At 42.0% G+C, this 20,976-nt stretch overlaps 1 protein-coding gene across 7 annotated transcripts in view; it reads left to right on the top strand.

The window, feature by feature from the left end:
- The window catches only part of MTHFS (methenyltetrahydrofolate synthetase), a 287,753-nt gene that overhangs the window by 192,363 nt on the left and 74,414 nt on the right, over nt 1–20,976 (top strand). The gene's annotated exons all lie outside the window — the stretch shown is intronic.

The following is a 20,976-nucleotide window of genomic DNA, read 5'->3' as shown; positions in this document are numbered from 1 at the left end:
CCAGAGAAAAGGTAGGAAGGAGGAGGAATTCTTTCAGGAACAAACAACAGAAGCACTAATAGTACCGTAAGTAATAAAGGTTTTAATTCTCTCACATTACAAGGAGTCCAAAGAGAGGCTGTCCGAGGATGGTGTAGGGGCTCCAGGATGTTGTGAGGGTCTGCCTCTCTTCTGTTCTTGCTGTCTGGTGGCTCAGCTGTCTTTAATGTGACAGCTTGTCCCCATATGGCTACCAGATGGCTTCTGCAGCCCCAGGCATCACAGCTACGTTCAAGGTGGGAAGGTGCATGGAGGAATAGTGCCATCTGCATCTACTTGGTTAATCAGGAGAGCCAAATCTTTCTTGAGTGCTTCTAGCAGATTCCCCTTAAGTTGCATTGTCCGGAGCTAGGAGACATGTCAACTTCTACCTTTTAAGGATGCTGGGAAGTCATGTGTTTGGCAAATGGAACAAGAGTGGAATGCTGGGATTAGGTCAAATCACCATTAATCGCCAGGTCTGGGAAACTGCTGTTCCAAAACAAAATTGGGGTTCTGGGTCTGAGTCAGGAAGACGGGAAGAATATCTGTTGTACAGGCAACTAAGAGTGACTTCCATTTTATGCGAGGCAGGGACCCACCACTCCTTCTCTATTCATGCATCTACTGATGGGCACTTAGGTTGCTTCAATATCTTGGCTATTGTAAATAATACTGCAACACGTATATCTCTTCTAATTAATGCTTTCATTTTCTTCAGATAAATACCTAGGAGTGGGATTGCTGGATCCTATGGTAGTCCTATTTTAATTTTTTGAGGAGTCTCCATACTATTTTCCATTGGTGGCTGCACCAGTTTACATTCCCACCAGCAGTGTACAAGGGTTCTTTTTCTCCACAACCTTGCTAACAGTTATTTGTTGTCTTTTTTATGACAGCCATTCTGACAGGTGTGAGGTGATATCTCATTATGGTTTTGACTTGCATTTCCCTGATGATCAGTGATCCTGAGCACCTTTTAATGCACCTGTTGTCCATCTGTATGTCTTCTTTGAAAAAAATGTCTATTCAGATCCTTTGCCTATTTTTTAAACAGGTTGTTTGCTTTTTCGATGCTAAGCTGTATGAGTTCTTTGTATATTTCGGATATTAATTCCTTATCAGATATATTATTTGTAAATATTTTCTCCCATTCTGTAGGCAGCCTTTTCATTTTGTTGATAGTTTTCTTCACTGTGCAAAAGGCTTTTAGTTTGATGTAGTCCCATTTGTTTATTTTTGCTTTTGTTTCCCTTGCCTGAGGAGACATATTCAAAAAATATTACTAAGATTGATATCAAAAAGTGTACTGCCTATGTTTTCTTCTAGAAACTTTATGGTCTCAGGTCTTACATATAAGTCTTTAATCCATTTTGAATTTATTTTTGTTCATGATGTAAGAAAGTGGTCCAGTATGATTCTTGTGCATGTAGCTGTCCAGTTTTCCCAACACCATTTATTGAAGAGGCTGTCTTTTCTTCATTGTATATTCTTGCCTGTTTCGTTGTAGATTAATTGCCCATATGAGTGTGGGCAATTATTTCTGGGTTCTCTATTCTGTCCCATTGATCTATGTGTCTATTTAGGGCCAGTACCATACTGTTTTGATTATTGTAGTTTTGTAGCATAGCTTGAAATCAGGGAATGTGATGCCTTCAGGTTTGTTCTTTTTCTCAAGATTGTTTTGGTTATTAGGGGTCTTTTGTGTTTCCATACAAATTTTAGAATTACTTGTTCTGGAATATACACCCTCTTGAAAGGGTACATTAGCTACTCAGATCCAATGGATTGGTTCCATGCAAAAATGTGGCTGCAGAAGAGCGGAGTCCCAACCACTGTCAGAGAATTCCACTGTCTGGCCTTTTATAGAAAAGTTTTGCTGACCCATGTAGCAGAGCAACATGGAAGGTAGAGCCAGCACATCCCTCTTCAAATCCTGGCTCTGGAATTACTAGTTGGGGTGCTGAGAGGACCACAGTGGACCTTGTTTCCTCACCTGTGGATCTGGGCTAATAAGCCCTCCACACATAGCCTGTGAGGATCACAGTGGATAATAAACGTGAACGTCCTTTGCAAAGGGTGGGCTGCTGTGTCAATGGTAAGGACTTCCATTTCTCCCTTTCTGTTGGGCTTTTTTTTTTTTTTTTTCTGTTGGGCTTTTAGGATTGCTCCAGTTCCTTAATTTTGTCTTCTCCAGTTATTTCTTTGACTATGACTAGAGCTATTAAAACCTGCAATTTGCAGGCAGTGCTAATGCTAATTTTCTACTCAACCTACCTTTCTGTAGGCTGTCAAATGACAAGGATATTTTTAAATAAGCATGAATTATGTAAAAGAATTGGTTCATGAATGAAGCCCACAATCATATTCTACTCCAAGAGTTTAGAAATTTCCAGTTTATATATTCTCCTTTCAATGGAGAAATTGCACATGACTCATAACTATATTTAGATTCTGCATGCCACCTTCTTTGGCCAAATATTCTCTTTGGTTATAGCAGCAATTGTGTGCATGCTTTTAGGAAGAGAGCCTCTGAGAACTCACAGGAGGGTGTGCTGACCTGGGTCATTAGGCAGACCCCAGGCGTGCTGGCTGCTCAGCAGCTGAGCTGGTGAGTATAAGAAACAAGGAATCTGATATGGCAGGGCTTGCAGGGAACAAATAGTCCAGATGATGGGGTACAGAGACTATCGTGTATATAGGTTTAGTTTCGGGCATAGCTTCTCTGCTCAGGACTGAGACATTTGTAGAGGCCGCACATATTGCTGGAGGTTTGCAAACTGATGGCCCCTGGGGCTGAACAAAGCCTGCAGACTTGCTTTGTTTGACTTACTTGGTGGAGCGCCTGTATTTTTTTTTTTTTTTTGTGGTACGCGGGCCCCTCACTGTTGTGGCCTTTCCCGTCGCGGAGCACAGGCTCCGGACGCGCAGGCTCAGCGGCCATGGCTCACGGGCCCAGCCGCTCCGCGGCGTGTGGGATCCTCCCAGACCGGGGCACGAACCTGCGTCCCCTGCATCGGCAGGCGGACTCTCAACCACTGCGCCACGAGGGAAGCCCGCGCCTGTATTTTTATACATTATTTAAATGTCTTTAGGTGAACTCCTGATTTATCCCTCCCCTCCACCTTTCCCCTGTGGTAACCATAAGTTTGTTTTCTATGTCTGTGAGTCTGTTTCTGTTTTGTAAATAACTTCATTCGTATCATTTTTTTAGATTCCACATAGAAGTGATATCATGTGATATTTCTCTGACTTACTTCACTTAGTATGGTAATCTCTAGGTCCCTCCGTGTTGCTGCAAATGGCAGTATTTCGTTCTTTTTTATGGCTGTGCACTACTATATATATGATAGATAATCAACAAGCACCTACCATATAGCACAGGGAACTCTACTCAGTACTCTGTAATAACCTATATGGGAAAAATATCTGAAAAAGAATGGATATGTGTAAATTATAACTGAATCACTTTGCTGTACACCTGAAACTAATACAACACTGTAAATCAACTATATTCCAATATAAAATAAAAATTTTTTTAAATGTCTTTAGGCGAAGATGCTTGTTCCATCTCAGCTCCCGACCTCATAACTCCCTAATATATTGTATATAGCTGCTGGAACCTCTGCAAACTTTGGGTTTGCAACACGTCACTAAGTAACGGCAGTCTTCATTGTCAGGTCGATGACATCATGGCCTCATTGGTTCCAGTGAGCCCCTGGGAGCCCAGGACAGACCCTGACCCCTTCTCTTCCCATTTATTCGGGGAGAAGTTTTGTTAAAGCCAGATAAGGAGTCGGGGCTCCAGACGAATGGACAGAGGTTCAGCAAAGGGCTGTAGTATCTGCAAGGGAACCAAACCATGTGCAAGAGTCGAGGGAGGCCCAAAGAGCCAGAAGGAGCAGTAGAAGAGGAATAATGTTGGCGCCTCTCCGGTGGGCCCACAGCTACCCCACGAGGCACACTGGGCACTGGACGGAGACAGTACCCTTGTTTCCAAGTGCCCCCTGCTGCTGGAGCTGACCTGCTGCCTCCTGCTAGGTCTGGCCTGGATTCTCTCGGGAACCCAGGCAGGCTAAAGCTGTACCCTCAGTTGAGAGGGTTAGAAATTTGCAAATGTTGGCGGCAGGATTGCATCCTGCTTGGGATTAATTTTCCCATTCCCATTCTTCATCTTCCTGCCCTAGCTTTTCACTTAGCAAGAAATAAAAATTGACTGCATGTGTATGTGTGTAAAGGCTGGATTATCATTTGCAAATTTGCTAGACTTCTGGCCTGAGGATCCTTTGCACCACTGGAGATGATGGACATCCATCTTTTGTTCCTAATTTTATTAGGAAAGTGACAAATGCAGGAGTTTCTTTTTTTAAAAAATAATTTTTATTGGAGTATAGTTGCTTTATAATTGTGTTGTGTTACTTTCTACTGTACAGCAAAGTGAGTCAGCTCTATGTATACCATTTATCCACTTTTTTGGGAATGTCCTTCCCATTTAGGTCACCACAGAGCGCTGAGTAGAGTTCCCTGTGCTATACAGCAGGTTCTCATTAATTATCTATTTTATACATAGCATCAATAGTGTATATATGTCAATCCCAATCTCCCAATTCATCCCACCTTCCTTTTCCCTCCTGAATGCAGGAGTTTCATAACCCTTTTTTTTTTTTTTTTGTGCACTGGACCCCTCTGGCAGTCAAGTGAAGTTTATGGACCCCCTTCTCTGAATCAAGAGTTTAAATGTATAAAATAAAATACGTAGGACTGCAAAGGAAACTATTAAGCTAGTTATTGAAATATTACTATTGCACTAAATACTAGATACAGTGGCAGGTCTAATAAATACCATGATTTCAAAGCAATGAGAGGCATAAATACTATTTTGAGAAACGTGCAACAACTGTAGTATGATATGAAAATATCTGTGATTTCTATTAGTGACAAAGTCATAGGTAATTCTAATACCACGGTGGTTTGTTACCTACATTCATAATTGAAGGAAAAGCTAAATTTCTGTTGGAGGTTAGTGAAAATAAAGGTGTAATTATTTTACCCATCTAGTGCATAGATTAACAAATATGATTAAGAATCCTTGCTAGTGATTTCTCTTTAAGTCAGATGGCAGCTTTAGGCTGAGGTCTGTACATCATTTTCAGGAAACATCCCTCAGTTTTTATTTTACTGAGTGTTTTTAAGATGGGTATTAAATTTTCTTTTCAGAATCTATAGAGATGACTTTTTAAAATTTGTTCTATTAATATGATGAATTGTGTTAATGGGTTTCTAATATTGAATTCTCCTTCCTGAGATCTGTCTTCCTAGATTCTCTTCCCCGGTAATATCCAAACCCCCTTTCTCCTTCAGCCCATGCATGCCTGTCCTGATCAATTTGTGTTCCATTCCTAGCTGTTTCTCCCTGGTGCAGGGCTCTCTCCTTCCCTTGAGATTTCTGACTGCCCCATCCCTCCAGAACTTCTGTCCTAATCTTTGGACAACTCACCTATACCCTAGAACCTGGGAGGCTACTCCCGTTTTGACTAGTGTTCTCATATTGGCTAGCAGGGTCCTCATCTGAGGGTTCCGTCCTTTTGGAGGTGAGTACTGGTAGGTAATTTCTGGATTTCTTATTTCTTAGTCCATCCATGTGCCCCTGGGTTGCTCCCACACAGCTGTAAGACTCTTGATGTTGTTGGCTTACCCCCAGCTGCCCACATTCTGAAGTTCTTGGGAATATGTTATCAGCTAATTTTCTGTTGTTTTTGTCTTATGGTCTGTGCCACGGCTTGCGGGAATCTTAATTCCCCGACCAGGGATTGAACCCGGGCCCCCAGCAGTGAAAGCAGAGTCCTAACCACTGGACCACCAGGGAATTCCTGTTATCAGCTAGTTTTAAGATGCTGCCTATGGCTTTTCTTTTGTTTTTATAGAGGGATTGGGGGAAATATACATTTAAGCGGCATCTTGCTAGCAGGAGAGATCTTCAGTTACCATTTTAAATCCTTTAACTGTTCATTGGTCTACTTATTTCCCCTGTGTCAACTTTGCCATTTAAAATTTTTTCCAGAAATGTGTTCATTTCATGTTTGTTTTCAAAGTTATCTCTCATTATATTTTAAATCTCTGCTGTTGTGTGTAATTATTTCCCCCTTTTTATTCTTGTTTTGTTCACTTCATCCTTTTTCTTTCTCTCTCTCTGTCTCTCTCATGGTCAGTTTCACCAGAAGTCTTTCAACCCAGTAGCTTTACTGGATAATTAATTAATTGTCTCTACTATTTTCTAGTTCTTTCTCTGCGTTAATCTTTATTATTTCCATCCTGCTTTTTTTTTCTTTTTCTAGCTTCTTGAGTTGAATGATTTGTCTATTACTTCAGCTTTTCTTGTTTTCTTATAAAAGTACTTAAAACTAAAAATGCCCTTTTGCTTTATCCATATCTCACAAATTTTGACATATAATATTCAGCAATAAGTATTTCACAATTTCCCTTATGATTTTGTTTTGTTTAATAGTATACTTCTAAACTTGCAGATATATAGGTTTTAAGAAAATAAAATACAGCTTCTGTTCTTTATTCTTAATTTTATTACATTATGGTCAGGGAACATCCTCAATTCTTTGAATTTATTGGAGCTTCCTGCACAGCCTAAAATGCACCATCTACCAAATCTATGTGGGTTCAAAAGAATGCCACATTTCTGTTGGGAATAAACTTCTCTACATATTTAAAAAATTTTAAGTATACTCATCATGTTATTCAAATATTCTGTATCTTTGCTTATTTCTTAATCTCTTGAGCAATCAGTTTCTGAGAGAGAAATGTTACAATCTCCTATTAGAATTGTTGATTTATTTCTCCTCATATTTCTATTAGTTGTTGCATTGTTGTACATATTCTTTGGGTATCTTGTTAGGTACATGTATCATCTTCATCTATTTTTTCTTTTACCTGTGTATAATATAAAGCTTTGTTTCTTATCATGTTTACCTCTAAATTCTGTTTTGTCTGATACTGAACTTGCTTTCTCAGCTGAGTTCATCTTTGCCTGGTATTTTTTCCCCACTCCTTTTTGTATCATTTTGTTAAAAATGTGTCTGTTGGAGACCATATGTTGCTGAATGTTATGTTTTATTGCTCCTCTTTCTCTTTTTCTTTCTTAAATTCAATATGAGAGCTTCTTGTTTGGGTCAGTTTACTCCATTTGCGTTTATTGTAATTAATGTAAGACTAGTAGAACTTTTTCTGACCCCCTGTCTTTTCTATTTCTGTTTATTTATGTATTTATTTATTCTATTGAACATTTTCTTCTGCTGACTTTAAAGTTATATATTCCCCTTTTATTCCTGTCCTGTTGTTCTGATGCTTGTTCCTTTTTATCTTTGGAAACTCCTAGGATTGTGTGTGTGTGTGTGTCCTTTAATTTTACCACAATGTCTAATGTATTTTTTCCCCTCCTGCCTATTCTGTTCCATACTCTTAAGAGCCATCTATATCAAGAATTTACATAGTTGAATTCTGGGACATTTTTAGTCGGTAGATTTTCCTTTCCTCCATTTGTTTCTTTCACCCCTTTCAGGCTGCTGTTAGACAATCGCTGATACTTTAATTTCTATTCTTCATAATTGTGGTGGTTTTAAAAACATAGCTCCAAAATTCTTTGATCCCGAGAGGTGAGGTCTATGTCCTTTCCACTTGAATCTGAACTCTGTAACTGCTTGACCAACAGAATGCAATGAAAACAATGCTGTGCCAGTTTTGAGCTTTAACCCTTTCATCTCTTTATTGTCATTTTTGGGATCGAAAGGGTTGAAGTCAACAGAGTGTTCAATCTGCCATGTTTGATGTTCACTGGAAGTCTCTTCCTGGTCAATTTTCCTTCTTTATAATGATAACTTTCACCTGAAATTTTACTTTAAAAATTTTGACCCCGTTAGATTTTAAACATGTCTGTTTTCAACAGTACATAATTGAAGTAAAAAATCCAACTGATAGTCTCCAATTTAAATATATGGGTTTAATTTGTTTACATTTTCTCTGGTTTCTGTACAGTATACTTATTTCTTCTATCTTATTTTCTATAGTGTGATTTATTTATTTGTTTCTCCTTTCCTACCTTCTCTTGGATTAGTAAAGTTTTCTTTGTCCCCCATCTCTCCCTTTCTTTCTCTCCCTTTTGCTAATGTGTAAATTATGCCTTGCACTTCTTTTTCCTTAAAATTTTAACTTATATCCAAAAATTGATTTTTTTCCTGAAAGTTTAAAATAGGTAACTATAACTTCCATTATCTTTTTGATAATATTGACCATACTTTTCTTAGAGGCTTTTTTTTTTTTTTACAAAATTGCTTTATTATCTTAAATTTCCCAGGACTGAATGATCTCTAAGTTGTGGTAAATGTCTGTCTTTTATGCCATCGGTTGTCCCGATGTGTCTTGCAATTTTAGTCTGTGGTTCATGGGGAGGAACCATTCTTGGCCTTTTCTGTTCTTTGTCTCCTACTCACCTTCTTTATGTCTAGAAGCTTTATAGTGACCTCAGCTTTGCAGCTCAAAACCTGGACCTATGTTAGAAGCTTGAAGCTCTTATTTCACGAGGACATTTCAGATCTAGTTCTGGAGCCGATGGGTAGCTTGGTCCAAGTCCTGCCTGAGTAAATGGCTAATCCCTCCTGCTAACTTGGGCAACAGCTTAATGGAGAATACAGCCAGGGAGCTGGGCCAGCTTCTTTGAACCCTTGCTCGTGGGTAAGGGAGCCCCACCTCATTGTATTCCAGCTCCTGATTTCACAAGCCAGGCTTGACATCGGCCCCCTACTGAAGTTGAATATAGGCTACTTCTGTCTATTAATGGCCTTGGAGCCCAGAAGGTCCACAGCTCTAGCCCTGCCCAAGGCTCTGTATTAACCTCCTATTTCTGGCCCATCAGGATGTTTATCACTTTTTTTTTTTTAATACAACAATATTTAAGATTGAGCATTGCTTCAGTTTGGAGCAGAGGACTGTGTTTTGTGTCTTACAGTGCAAACTCACAGCACCATCTGGAACAGAGTTGAAACTTGGAAATTTTTATACTCTTTGGCTCACCAATTAAAAATCTAGGAATTTATCCTAAGGACACAATTGGATAATATGCGTACAGTGACATTCATTAGTTGTTTTACAGTCATAGTGAAAAGCTGGAAACAACCTATATGTCCACCAATAAGGGATTCAATAATTTATGGCATATCACTAAATTATGATATAGTAATTCCATAGCATAACCCTCTAATTAGAGACTCTAATTTGGTAGCTTTGGCCCTCATTTTTCTTTTTTTGGCTGCATTGGGTCTTTGTTGTGGTACACAGGCTTCTCATTGCAGTGGCTTCTCTTGTGGAGCACGGGCTCTAGGCGCATAGGCTTCAGTAGTTGTGGCTCTTCCCTGGGCTTAGTTGTGGCTCTTCCCTGGGCAACATGGGCTTAGTTGCTCCGTGGCATATGGGATCTTCTTAAACCAGGGCTCGAACCCGTGTCCCCTGCATTGGCAGGAGGATTCTTAATCACTGCGCCATCAGGGAAGTACCAGCCCTTGTATTTTTTTTAAATAAAAGATCAATAGATGTTCTTATTTGCCTACAAGATTAAGAACCACTGATAGGAGAACGTCTAATATTCTGGAAAGTAAATTATTTTTAATTCCAGGATCGCAGTTTGTTTTTTTTTTGAGATTTTTTTTGATGTGGACCATTTTTAAAGTCTTTATTGAATTTGTTACAATATTAATTCTGTTTTATGTTTTGGTTTTTTGGTCACGAGGCATGTGGGATCTTAGCTCCCCGAGCTTCCCTGAGCAGGGAACCCTCACCCCCTGCATTGGAAGGCGAAGTCTTAACCACTGGACCACTAGGGAAGTCACCAGAAGGATCACATTTTGCATAGGGACCTTCTAAGCCAGGGGTTGCCAAACTATGGCCCAAAGGCCAAATCAAGCCCGCTGTCTACTTTTGTTGGCCTATGGGCTAGGAATGGATTTTACATTTTGAAATGGTTAAAAAGAAAAAGGCAAAGAGAGAATCATGTTTCATGATATATGAAAATTATATGAAATTCAAATATTGTAAACTAGCTCCACCCATTCATTTACATATTGTCTATGGCTGCTTTCTCACAGCAGTGGAATTGAGTAGTTGTGAGAGACTGTGCTCTCTGGTATCAACTATTTACTATCTCCCCTTTACACAAAGTTTGTGACCTTGTTCTAAACTATTTCTCTCTCTTGCCACTGACTTGACAGTAGCTGTTTAGTCATTGGTGCAGGGGTATGCGTGTGTAGGGGGAAGATCATGTTTCCTTAGTTTGTAGGTGAAAATAGTTCATCCTGCTCTGAAGTCTGAATATGTTTCCCTTTATTCCACAAAATTCAAAATAGATGCACCCAAAGAAGGTTCAGAAAATGATTACCAGGAGGCTTAGAAGAAGTAAGGCAGCATTCTGCTTTTGTTGTTCTGATTAAACCACCCAAGGAGGAATTGGACAGAAAAAATATGTTTCAAACTGAAGGTAGTGTTGTCCTGTTGGTGGGCCATCCAGCTTTCCATACCAGAGGGAAGAGCTTTTAAAGCGACGTGTGATCAGAGCTGCAGGTTCCTTCAAGTTCCACTTGTAGAAACTGCAGCATTGCATAAAAGGACGATTCTGGAATGACTTGTTTGTCATTCAAGCTACTTGTTTGTCTCATTTATGTTGGAACTTTGCTCTTGGTATCGGACATTGGGCATGGTCTTTGTATGGGCTCTCGCTAGCTTTTCTTCCCCAGGCCACATGGTTTCAGCACCCTGCCTGCTTCATCATTACCCTGGTCCTGTCTCAATATCACTACCCTCCCAGTATCAGGGCCCCATGAGCCTTCCCATGTGTCCTTCAGGGGGAAACTGAAAACTAAGGAGCTGCTAGAATGTAAGATACAGGATGTTAGAGGTGAAAGCCCCACAGTGATCTCTCAGAAAGGGGGTTGCCAGACAGAAGAGAGCTGCAGTGCAGATCAAGATCAATGCTTTTAAAAGGCAGGAAGTAATCCGCAGCAGAACTGCTGATGGAAATGTATTTTGAAGCTCACACTAACGGGATGCCAGCAGGACCCATGGACACCATAGTGATGAGAACTGTTATTGAAAGCCTGAGACACAGAGTCTGGGGGGGATGGGAGGTTGAGAGAGGGAAGGAGAGGGATGGAGATGGGGAGGGATGGCACAGAACAAAGAAGTCTTGGGGGATGTAGTACCTTGTATGAGAAATAGGAGTGGAGATGGAGGAGTTTGGAGTCTGATATAGGAACCAACAGAGTTCTCCCTCACCTCCGCTTTGTTATTTGTCACCAGGGGAAGTAATACCCACCCCTAGGGCTGCTATGAAGCATACGGCAGACCCTTCCTGTGTTAGCCTCTTCTTCCACCTGCCAGATCACAGCTTGTGACATATGATGACCAGGACTTTCGCAGAGCCTGTGGAATCTTGGGCTGAGTCCATCAACTCTGTAAAGTCTGACTTCAGTCATGTATGCCTTACTGGAAGGTACCAGAAATGACATTATTGGGTGTCAGTGACCTCTTCCATGCAATGGGTCAAGAGAGAGGCATTTTTCAAAGCAGAAATAGAGACACAGATGTAGAGAACAGATGTATGGATACCAGATGGGGAAGTGGGGGTGGGATGGATTCGGAGATTGGGATCGACATATATACACTGCTATGTATAAAATAGATAACTAACGAGAACCTGCTGTACAGCACAGGAAACTGTACTCAGTGCTCTGCGGTAACCTAAATGAGAAGGAAATCCACAAAAGAGGGGATATATGTGTATGTAGAGCTGATTCACTGTGCTGTACACCTGAAACTAACACAGCATTGTAAAGCAACTATACTCCAATAAGAGAAGAGAGAGAGGCATTTTTCTTTCATTTGCTTCTTATGTAGGGGACTCAGATGTCCCTGCATGCTATTAAGGCTGGATGAGGGATTACCCAAGGAGCACGTGCAAACTAGATTGTTACTAAGTGAAAATGAAAGCATTATGGCATATCACAGGGATCACATCTCTGATGCTAAACACACAGCCTCATCTTCCACAGCTGCCCATCCATGCTTCCCAGATTCAGAGGTGCAAACAAAGTCCCCTCTTCATCTGTGGTAGGCAAAGGCCACTGGTGCCTAAAGAATATCATTGCCAGTGTTTTCCAATAAGGCTTTGGATGTGGAGAACATCCCAGAGAGCTTCACTCTCTCAACAGGGGCCCCTCTTCTGTGTGAACCATCTCCCATATCTTCTTGGGAGGGTGTCTCCCCCGCTCCACTGTGGCCAGCTCAAGATCACTTCCTGCCAGGAGCCTTGCCTGACCTCCCAGGGCCAGCACACCCTCCTCTGGGCTCCCAGCACCCGCTGAGCTTGATTCCCTCACGGCAACTGGCACGCTGGATTGTGATGCCTCGATTTTGTGTTCCTCTCTTCCTCTAGTTTCTGAGCTCCTTGAGGACAAGGACTATATTTTATTTGTCATCTTATCCAATCCCTGGGCCATGAACCGCTACTGGTCCGCAGCCTGTTAGGAGCCGGGCCGCACAGCAGGAGGTGAGCGGCGGGCGAGAGAAGCTTCATCTGCCATCCCCATCGCTCCCCATTGCTTGCATTTCCGCCTGAAACATCACCCCTCCATCCAGGGAAAAATTGTCTTCCGTGAAACCGGTCCCTCATGCCCAAAAGTTTGGGGACCGCTGCTCTAGAGCAGTGCAGTGGAGTCACCAGAGTCTGAGTTGGCAGGTGTGGGGTGGGGCTGAGATGCTGTGTTTCTACCGAGCTCCCAGGTGATGCTGAGGCTGCTGGCCGGGGGAGCCTGCTTCGGGTAGCAAAGTCTCAATGCCCAACAGTGCCCAGGCTAAAGCAGAATCTCATTCAGTGTTTGTTAACAGCATAAATGTTCTGGGATCAAGTAAGATATCACATATACTTTGAGAACTGTAAAGCATTTATGAACAGATGTGGCTGTGTGTATATACATATATATTTAAAAATAAATAGACATGCTACCATGCTTTTAGCTGCTAGAATAGCAGCTGAAAAGGAAAAGCTACAGACTAGTTATCTACATGGATTAAAACAAAAAACAGAGAACAAAAACTGGCTGACATTTTTTTTGTCTTTCATTAGCTGATTGAATTGGCTTTGTATTGTGGCCCTGGAGACTGGAATGTATTTGGACCTAGTCTGTGTATTGTATGTATCATATGTATGGAGAGTGGTATTTCATTTCTGTTCAATTTTAAAGACGCAGTCCTCTTTAAAATCGATGCGAAGTTACTCCACTTCAAGAAATAAGGGAAACAGAGATGAGTCCTGTAAAGTGACTGGAACATGTTCAGTTGTCATTTGAATCCCCTGCTCTTGCCCATCCACTCAGGTGAATTTAAAATCGGCAGATGGGTCCGGATTTTCAGCTGGGGTTACTGCCGAACAATTCACACAGCAGGAGAATCTGAACAGAAAAGATCATCAATGGCTCCTTCCTTGGGCCCCTCCTCCCTCTGGTGTCTGAGGACTGGACATATTCAAGGTCTCTGAGGCTGAACGGAAGCCCCAACCGAGGGTCCCAGCCCCGCCGTTGTTCTTCCAGTGGGAAGCTGGCATTTCTCTATTGGCTGATGCTTTCGGCATGGGTTAGTACCTAGGTTGGTGGAGTTGAACGAATTGTCCCAGATGGTAAAATCCTACTGACAGAATTCAGCCCCACCGGAGGGGCTGTTCGAACACCAGCAGGCTTCAACACGCAGCATCTCAGTTTGGCTTTGAGATGGTAAACTCCGGGGTCAGCTTCCTTGGATTCACATTCTGGCTCTGCCACTGGCTTTGGATGAGTTATTTAAATGTTCTCTTCCTCAGTTTCCTCATCTGTAAATGAGGGCAGCCCGTAACTCACCACTTGATGGGATAGCTATGAAGAATGATTGAAATAATCGATACAAGCCACTCGGCACAGTGCCTGGCATAGTAAACTCAGTCCGTGTTCACTATTTTTATTACTGTTTGGATTTCGGCTGCTTAGGTGTGCGGCTCAGATGTGTATAGCTGCTGCCTGCCAGGAGCTGAATTAATCAGGATGCTTTCAGCAGGGAGCAGAACACTTGACCCACAGTGGCTTATGCAATAAAGACATTTATTATCTCACATAATGAGAAGTTTAACCTAGGACAGGCTCCAGGGTTGGTTGACTCAATGTCCCAGTGTTGTTATCAAGGACACACTGTCTCTGTCCCTCCTCTCTACCAACCCCGGTGAGCAGGTGGCTGGATCTTTGGGCTGGTTCCCCTGGTGGGTACAGGAGGGCGGCAGCAGCCTTCAAGACAACATATATTCTTTCTTGTTCACAGCCAGCTACAGAGTTTGAGAGACCTCTCCCTATACCACAGGATGTTCACACTTCCCTTCAGTCTGATTAGGTCTTGTTGTCCTGAACCAATAAAACTGCCAAGGGGCTGACACATTACTTAGCTTAGATGAGGCACGCCAGAGTTACCCAAATAGAAGAATTACCTGCAGAGCTCATGAAGTTCAGATTCCCAGGCCCAGTGAGTCTGATTCACTAGGGATGGGGCCCAGGCATATGCATTCCAATGAGCACTCTAAAGGATTTCCACGTAAAACGAAATGTTGAGCTTGGACTCATCAGGATCCATCTCTGGAGCTGAACATGAGCTGGATCCGGAAGCACAGAGCAGTGTGGGTAGATTCCAGAACAAGTCATGCTCTGCCAGGAAGGAAGAAGGCAGGAGTGGCAAAAAGAGCATCCTCTGTAGCATGTGGGAAAGACCAAGGATCTAGGGCCCAGGTACTGGAGTCCGCTGGCCAGTGGAATAATTTGGCAATGCCAAAGGCCTTTCTCTCATTCATTCATTCAGTATGTCTTACTGGACACTTCCTAAGGCCTGATGTTATGCTAACCAGTGTACTTACTGCAGTGAATAAGCTGCGCACCATCTGGTGGGGCACGTAGACATGTGAAAATAAAAGGGGAGGGGCCAGCCCTGGTGTTTCCCAGATGCACGGATGACCATGAGTGTGGGCTAAAGGAAGAAGTTACCTGCACACATTCTTTTCTCTGACAAAGGGCCTCCGGAACAGAAAGAGTCGATGAGCTGGTGCACCCTCCAACTGTTCTGTCTTTTCTTTTCCAAAGATGGATCACCTCAGAGAAACCAAGAGGGCAGAGTTCTTATGTCAGGGAGACAAAAGCAGAAAGGCCAAGAGTTCTGTCCTTGACCCTGGGGAGAGGACTCAGCTCCCGACAGTGGTGGGGAGATGCGAGGTGATGGGAGTGGAAGTGCTTTGCAGACTGTGAGCTCCTCTGCACACCTGACGGATGGTTATTGTATCAACTACAGGGCATCCTCTTGTCTTCATTTTAGAGCCTGACTCATATGTGGGAGTTGAGAAATATAGAGAAGAGAGCCCAAATGTGTATTAAAGACATTTTTCATCCACCTCGGGTCTGAAAGTGTCCTCCGCAAGAGAGACAGCCAGCACCACTGATTTAGTAATGAGAGTAACAATAATTATGACATTTATGGCTCCTGAATGCTTTATATCTTCAAAGCGCTCTTACATGAATTATCTCATTTGATGTCTGGAAGTGGGTGATGTCTGATGGTGTGAAGCTCAGAATCCTTCTGCATGGACTGTCTGACACCTCCTTGTGACACATTTGCACCCCGCCGCTGGGGGCACCTAGGTGCTTCCCTCTCTCTCCCTACCCCACAGACAGCCGCCCATCTCCTCTTTGTGGCTGCTGTTTTGTTTGAAAATAACTTCTTCAAGCTCTCAGCTCAGACAATGTTTCTGACACTGTCTCCTCAACTGATTTCCCTTGACAATTTCAATGCCGTGTCAAATTCATCCCGGGCTAGAAAGAAATGAACTAGGGGTATATTTAATGTGAAAAGAGACTCTGAGTATAAGACACCCACTTTTGCTAAAAATCAGTTTAGCAAATGATGTTTGACAAGAGGGAAAGGGAGAAACACTGCCTTGCGTCCTTTAAACATTCTCCTTTCCTAGAAGGTGCTTGGAGCTGTTTCCTTTAAAGCTTCAAATCTCCTGGGAGACAACTGCTCTGTCGGGGCGCCCCTCCCCGTGTGATTCTGTACAGGATGTTTTGCTTCCTGTTTCCAACCCATCTGTCTTCGTTTCACTGCAGAAACCAGGGCACCAACTCTGGAGGCTTCTGGCATGAGACTTCCCTCCACACTTCTTGGTACCTGTGAAATGCCAAATGGACCTGCTCGTCAGGTGACGGAGCAGGTCTAGATGCTGCTGTCTCAGGAAGGGTCAGGACAGCAATCAGCAATAAGCTGTGCAGACTGCTTCTAGACCAGAACCTTCCTTCATACAGGGCATGAGGAAAGCCGAGCCCAGCTGTCTTCTGCCTCAAGGCTTCTTCTGGTTATGAGGCTGCCTAGTGAATAGGGGAGACACTGTGGCTATGTGCCCACCTGTTTATTGCCCACGATGAATCTGCTGTGCCCAAAATTTCTGGGTGAGTCTCACTGGACTGGCACTTGTACACAAGAATACAACTTGCGCCTTCCTTGGTTCTCTCTAGTTCCTCCCTAGTGCTCCTCCTGAAAAGTCCCACAGTGCTGCTGGCCCCAGGTTCATGGGATCCACACCCCAGTTTCCTATGTCCGTAACAGGCTGGGTGGGGGAATCGTGTTCCAAACAATCCCATTTGGAGCCTGCCCCTCAACTACTGCCAGCAGCCTCCTTTCTAACTGGTGTTCCTGCATCCAGCGTCTCTCCTGTAGTTCCTCCTCCATATCATCATGAGTATAATTTTTATTGATCACAAACCTCATCATTTTACTTTCATGTTTAAAACATTTTGCTGATTCCTCAGGGGCTATAGAATAAAGTCGGAACTCTTTCTCATGGCGTTCAAAGTTACCTTCCCTTGCTTTTGTGGACCTTTTCGGCACCTGCTCGGGAATTAATGAGCTTTATGACAGGTTTGTGGGGCAGGGGATGGCAAGGCAGAGACTTTTTTTTTAACTAAGATAAATGCTAAAGATTAGCACAGCATCATAATTATTTTGAAATGCATCAGGGCCAGGTAAAGATTTAGTTTTAACTGCTGCTTCATTTGAAGTAAATTCCACGTGTAGCGATGATTTATTGAATGCCTGCTCAACAGCTGACACCTACCTACATGTATTAACGAATCAGACATTCTCTGGAGTGTCCACAGCAGGTCAAGTAGACGGTAACAAACGTTTGAAAAGACGTACGTACATGTCAATCCCAAACTCTGCTATATTTAAAATTAATAACCAAGAAGGAAAAAAAAGAATTGCATTGAATCCATTGACTCTATAGAGCAATTTGGGGAGAATATTCACCTTGGCAACATTGAGTCTTTCTTTCCATGAACATGGACTATCTTCCATTTAGTTAGATTTTCTTTAGCAAAGTTAAAAAATTTTTTGTGTACAAGTCTTACATTTCTTTTGTTAAATTTATTCATAAGTATTTTTTCCTTGTGGATGCTATTTTGAATAGAATTGTATTCTTAATTTCATTACTAAGTTGTTAGTAATGTATTATCCCACCTTGTTAGTAATGTATTATCCCACCTTTTGCTTAATAAGTACTTTTAAAATTAATAAAAAAAAGAAAAAGACAAGACATGCTGGTGTTGGTTACACGTGGACACCCATACACTCAAGCTTTTGTGTTCTGTTTTTTCATTTCATTATTGATTTTCTTTTTCTTTTCTTTACTTCTTTGTCTTTTCTTTTTTCTCTGGCTCAAGGGGCTAACTGCAACCACATGCAAGGCCTTGAAGGGAAAGCATATCATAGTTTGCTCTCAAATGCCTTGATGGAATACAGGTAGCAGGCAGCGGGAGCCAAGGATAAGTGAAAATAGCTTGGGCTTGAGTAATCTGGATCCCTTGTTTGCTGGCAGTCAGTGCATTTTTCATAACCTACACCTGATCTCCTTCCGTCATATTTTCTATGTGATCTTTAAAAACTCCTCTGTGCTGAGGTAACTTATTTTCTGATTAAAACTAAATGATGGGGCTTCCCTGGTGGCTCAGTGGTTGAGAGTCCGCCTGCCGATGCAGGGGACACGGGTTCATGCCCCGGTCCGGGAAGATCCCAGATGCTGCGGAACGGCTGAGCCTGTGAGCCATGGCCTCTGAGCCTGCACGTCTGGAGCCTGTGCTCCGCAACGGGAGAGGCCTGTGTACTGAAAAAAAAAAAAAAATTGTTCTGGCTATTCGAAATTTTTTGTGGTTCCATACGAATTTTAGAATTATTTGTTATAGTTCTGTGAAATATGCCATTGAATTTTGATAAGGATTGCTTTGAATTTGGGTATAGACATTTAACAATACTAATTCTTCCAATTCATGAGCATGGAATATCTTTCCATTTATTTGTGTCTTCTTCAATTTTTTTCATTAGTGTCTCACAGTTTTTGGTGTACAGATCTTTCACCTCCTTGATTAAATTTATTCCTAGATATTTTATTCTCTGTTAAAATTGTAAATGGGATTGTTTTCTTAATTTCTCTTTCTAATAGTTCGCTACTAGTGTATAGAAATGCAACAGATTTCTGTATATTGATTTTGTATCCTGCAACTTTACTTCATTCATCTATTAGTTCTAATGTTTTTTTTGTTTGTTTGTATTTTTTAGTGGAGTCTTTAGGGTTTTCTATGTCTAGTGTCATGTCATCTGCACATAGTGACAGTTTTACTTATTCCTCTCTGATTTGAATGCTTTTTCTTGCCTAATACCTGTGGTTGGACTTTCAATATTATGTTGATTACAAGTGGTGAGAGTAGGCATCCTTGTCTTGTTCTTGATCTTACAGGAAAAGCTTTCAGCTTTTCACTATTGAGGATGATGTCAGCTATGGGTTTGTCACATATGGCCTTTATTATGTTGAGGTATGTTTCCTCTACACCCACTTTGTTGAGAGTTTTTTTTTTTAACATAAATAGACGTTGAATTTTGTCAAATGCTTTTTTGGCATTTATTGAGATGAGATATCTCACAATGAGATATCTCACAATGAGATATCTCACAATGAGATATCACTTCACACCTCTTAGAACGGCTGTTATTGAAAAGACAAGAAATAACATAGGTTGGAGAGGATGTGGAGAAAAAGGAACCCTGTTACACTGTTGGGTACACTGTTGGTGGGACTATATATTGGTCCCATAGCAGCCACTATGGGAAACAGTATGGAGATTCCGCAAAAAATTAAGAATAGAAGTACAATATGACCCAGCTATTCCATTTATGAGTATTTATTCAAAGAACACAAAAATACTAATTTGAAAAGATGTATGCACTTGTATGTTCTTTGTAGCATTGTTTACAAAAGCCAAGATATGGAAACAACCTTAGGGCCAATTGACAGTTGAATGGACAAAGAAGATGTGGTACATATACACAATGGAATACTACTCAGCCATAGAAAAGAATGAAATTCTGCCATTTGTGACAACACCGATAGACCTTGAGGGTATTACACTAAGTGAAATAAGTCAGATAGAGAAAGACAAATGCCATATGATTGCACTCATATGTAGAATCTAAAAATACAAAACAAGGGAACAAACAAAATAAAACAAAAACAAATTCAGATACAGAGATCGGATTAGTGATTACCAGAGGGAAACAGCATTGGGGGGTGGGCAAAATGGGTGAAAGGGCTCAACTGTATGGTGATGAGTGGTAACTAGACTTGTGGTAGTGATCACTTTATAGTGTATACAGATGTTGAATTGTGATGCTGTATATCCAAAACTTACATAATTTAAAAAAATAGTTCAGCAAACACACACACCCAGCCTCATTTGAAAAAAAAGTCTTAATGACCTTGCTCTATACACAAGCTAACTTCCATCTCTTAAACTAGGATGTTAGATTCAGTTATACTGACTTTCTATTAACAACGAAATGAAAAAGTTTCCTCAATAATTCCATATATATTTTCTAAATTGAAACATGCTTTTAAAATAACTTATCTCCCTAAAGACTCCATAGGAACAATGAGGTTTTCCGGTACACTATTCTGATTTTCTTCTGCTTCTACTACCACTACCATGACCACTGTCTTTATCACTACCAACCGTAACTAAATTCATTATATTCCCAAACCTGTTCCTCCCGCAGACTGCCCTACTTTATTGAATGGTTCCACTCCATCTGCCTAAATGACGAATCTGTAATCTTGATTCTGTCTTCTTCATCCCTTCCATCAATCCTGCAGCAAGACCTGGCCTTGCTCTCAGATCCCACTTCTCTTCACCTCCTTGGTTACCACCCTAGTCCCAGGCCCTGGAACCCTGCCCCGGACTACTGCAGTGCTTGCTTACTGGTCCGTGGTCCTGACACTCCGTTCTTCACAGAGCAGCAAGAGTAATCTTTTAAAAACGTAAATCAGATGATAACAACCGCAAGCTCAAAATCCTCCAATGGCTTTTAAATTCATTTATTTATTTTTGCAGTACGCGGGCCTCTCACTGCCGCGGCCTCTTCCGCCGCGGAGCACGTGGCCCACGGGCCCAGCTGCTCTGCGGCACATGGGATCCTCCCAGACCGGGGCACGAACCCGCGTCCCCTGCATCGGCAGGTGGACCCCCAACCACTGCGCCACCAGGGAAGCCCTTTAATGCACTCTTAAAAGTGCAAGTCTCTAGCAAGCCTGGAAATGTTCTGCACCATCTGCCCCTGCCTTCTTCTCTGGTCTTCCCTTCTGCTCCTTTCCATCTTCTCACAGGGCTCTGGCCACTCTGGCCCCCCTTCAGGGTCTAGCTTGCAGGCTTTTACTAATCCTCATCTTTCACAGGATTCACTCGGCCAAGCACGTCATGGAAACCAACAAGTCCCTTCTCTCAGGCCCTTTTTGTCTCATTACCC

Source organism: Delphinapterus leucas, chromosome 2 (assembly GCF_059928025.1).
Source record: "Delphinapterus leucas isolate spDelLeu-1000000601 "Yukka" chromosome 2, BTC_Dleu_Yukka2, whole genome shotgun sequence".
NCBI lineage: Eukaryota > Metazoa > Chordata > Mammalia > Artiodactyla > Monodontidae > Delphinapterus > Delphinapterus leucas.
The sequence above is the reverse complement of the archived record's forward strand: the minus strand, read 5'-3'. Positions and strand labels throughout refer to the sequence as shown.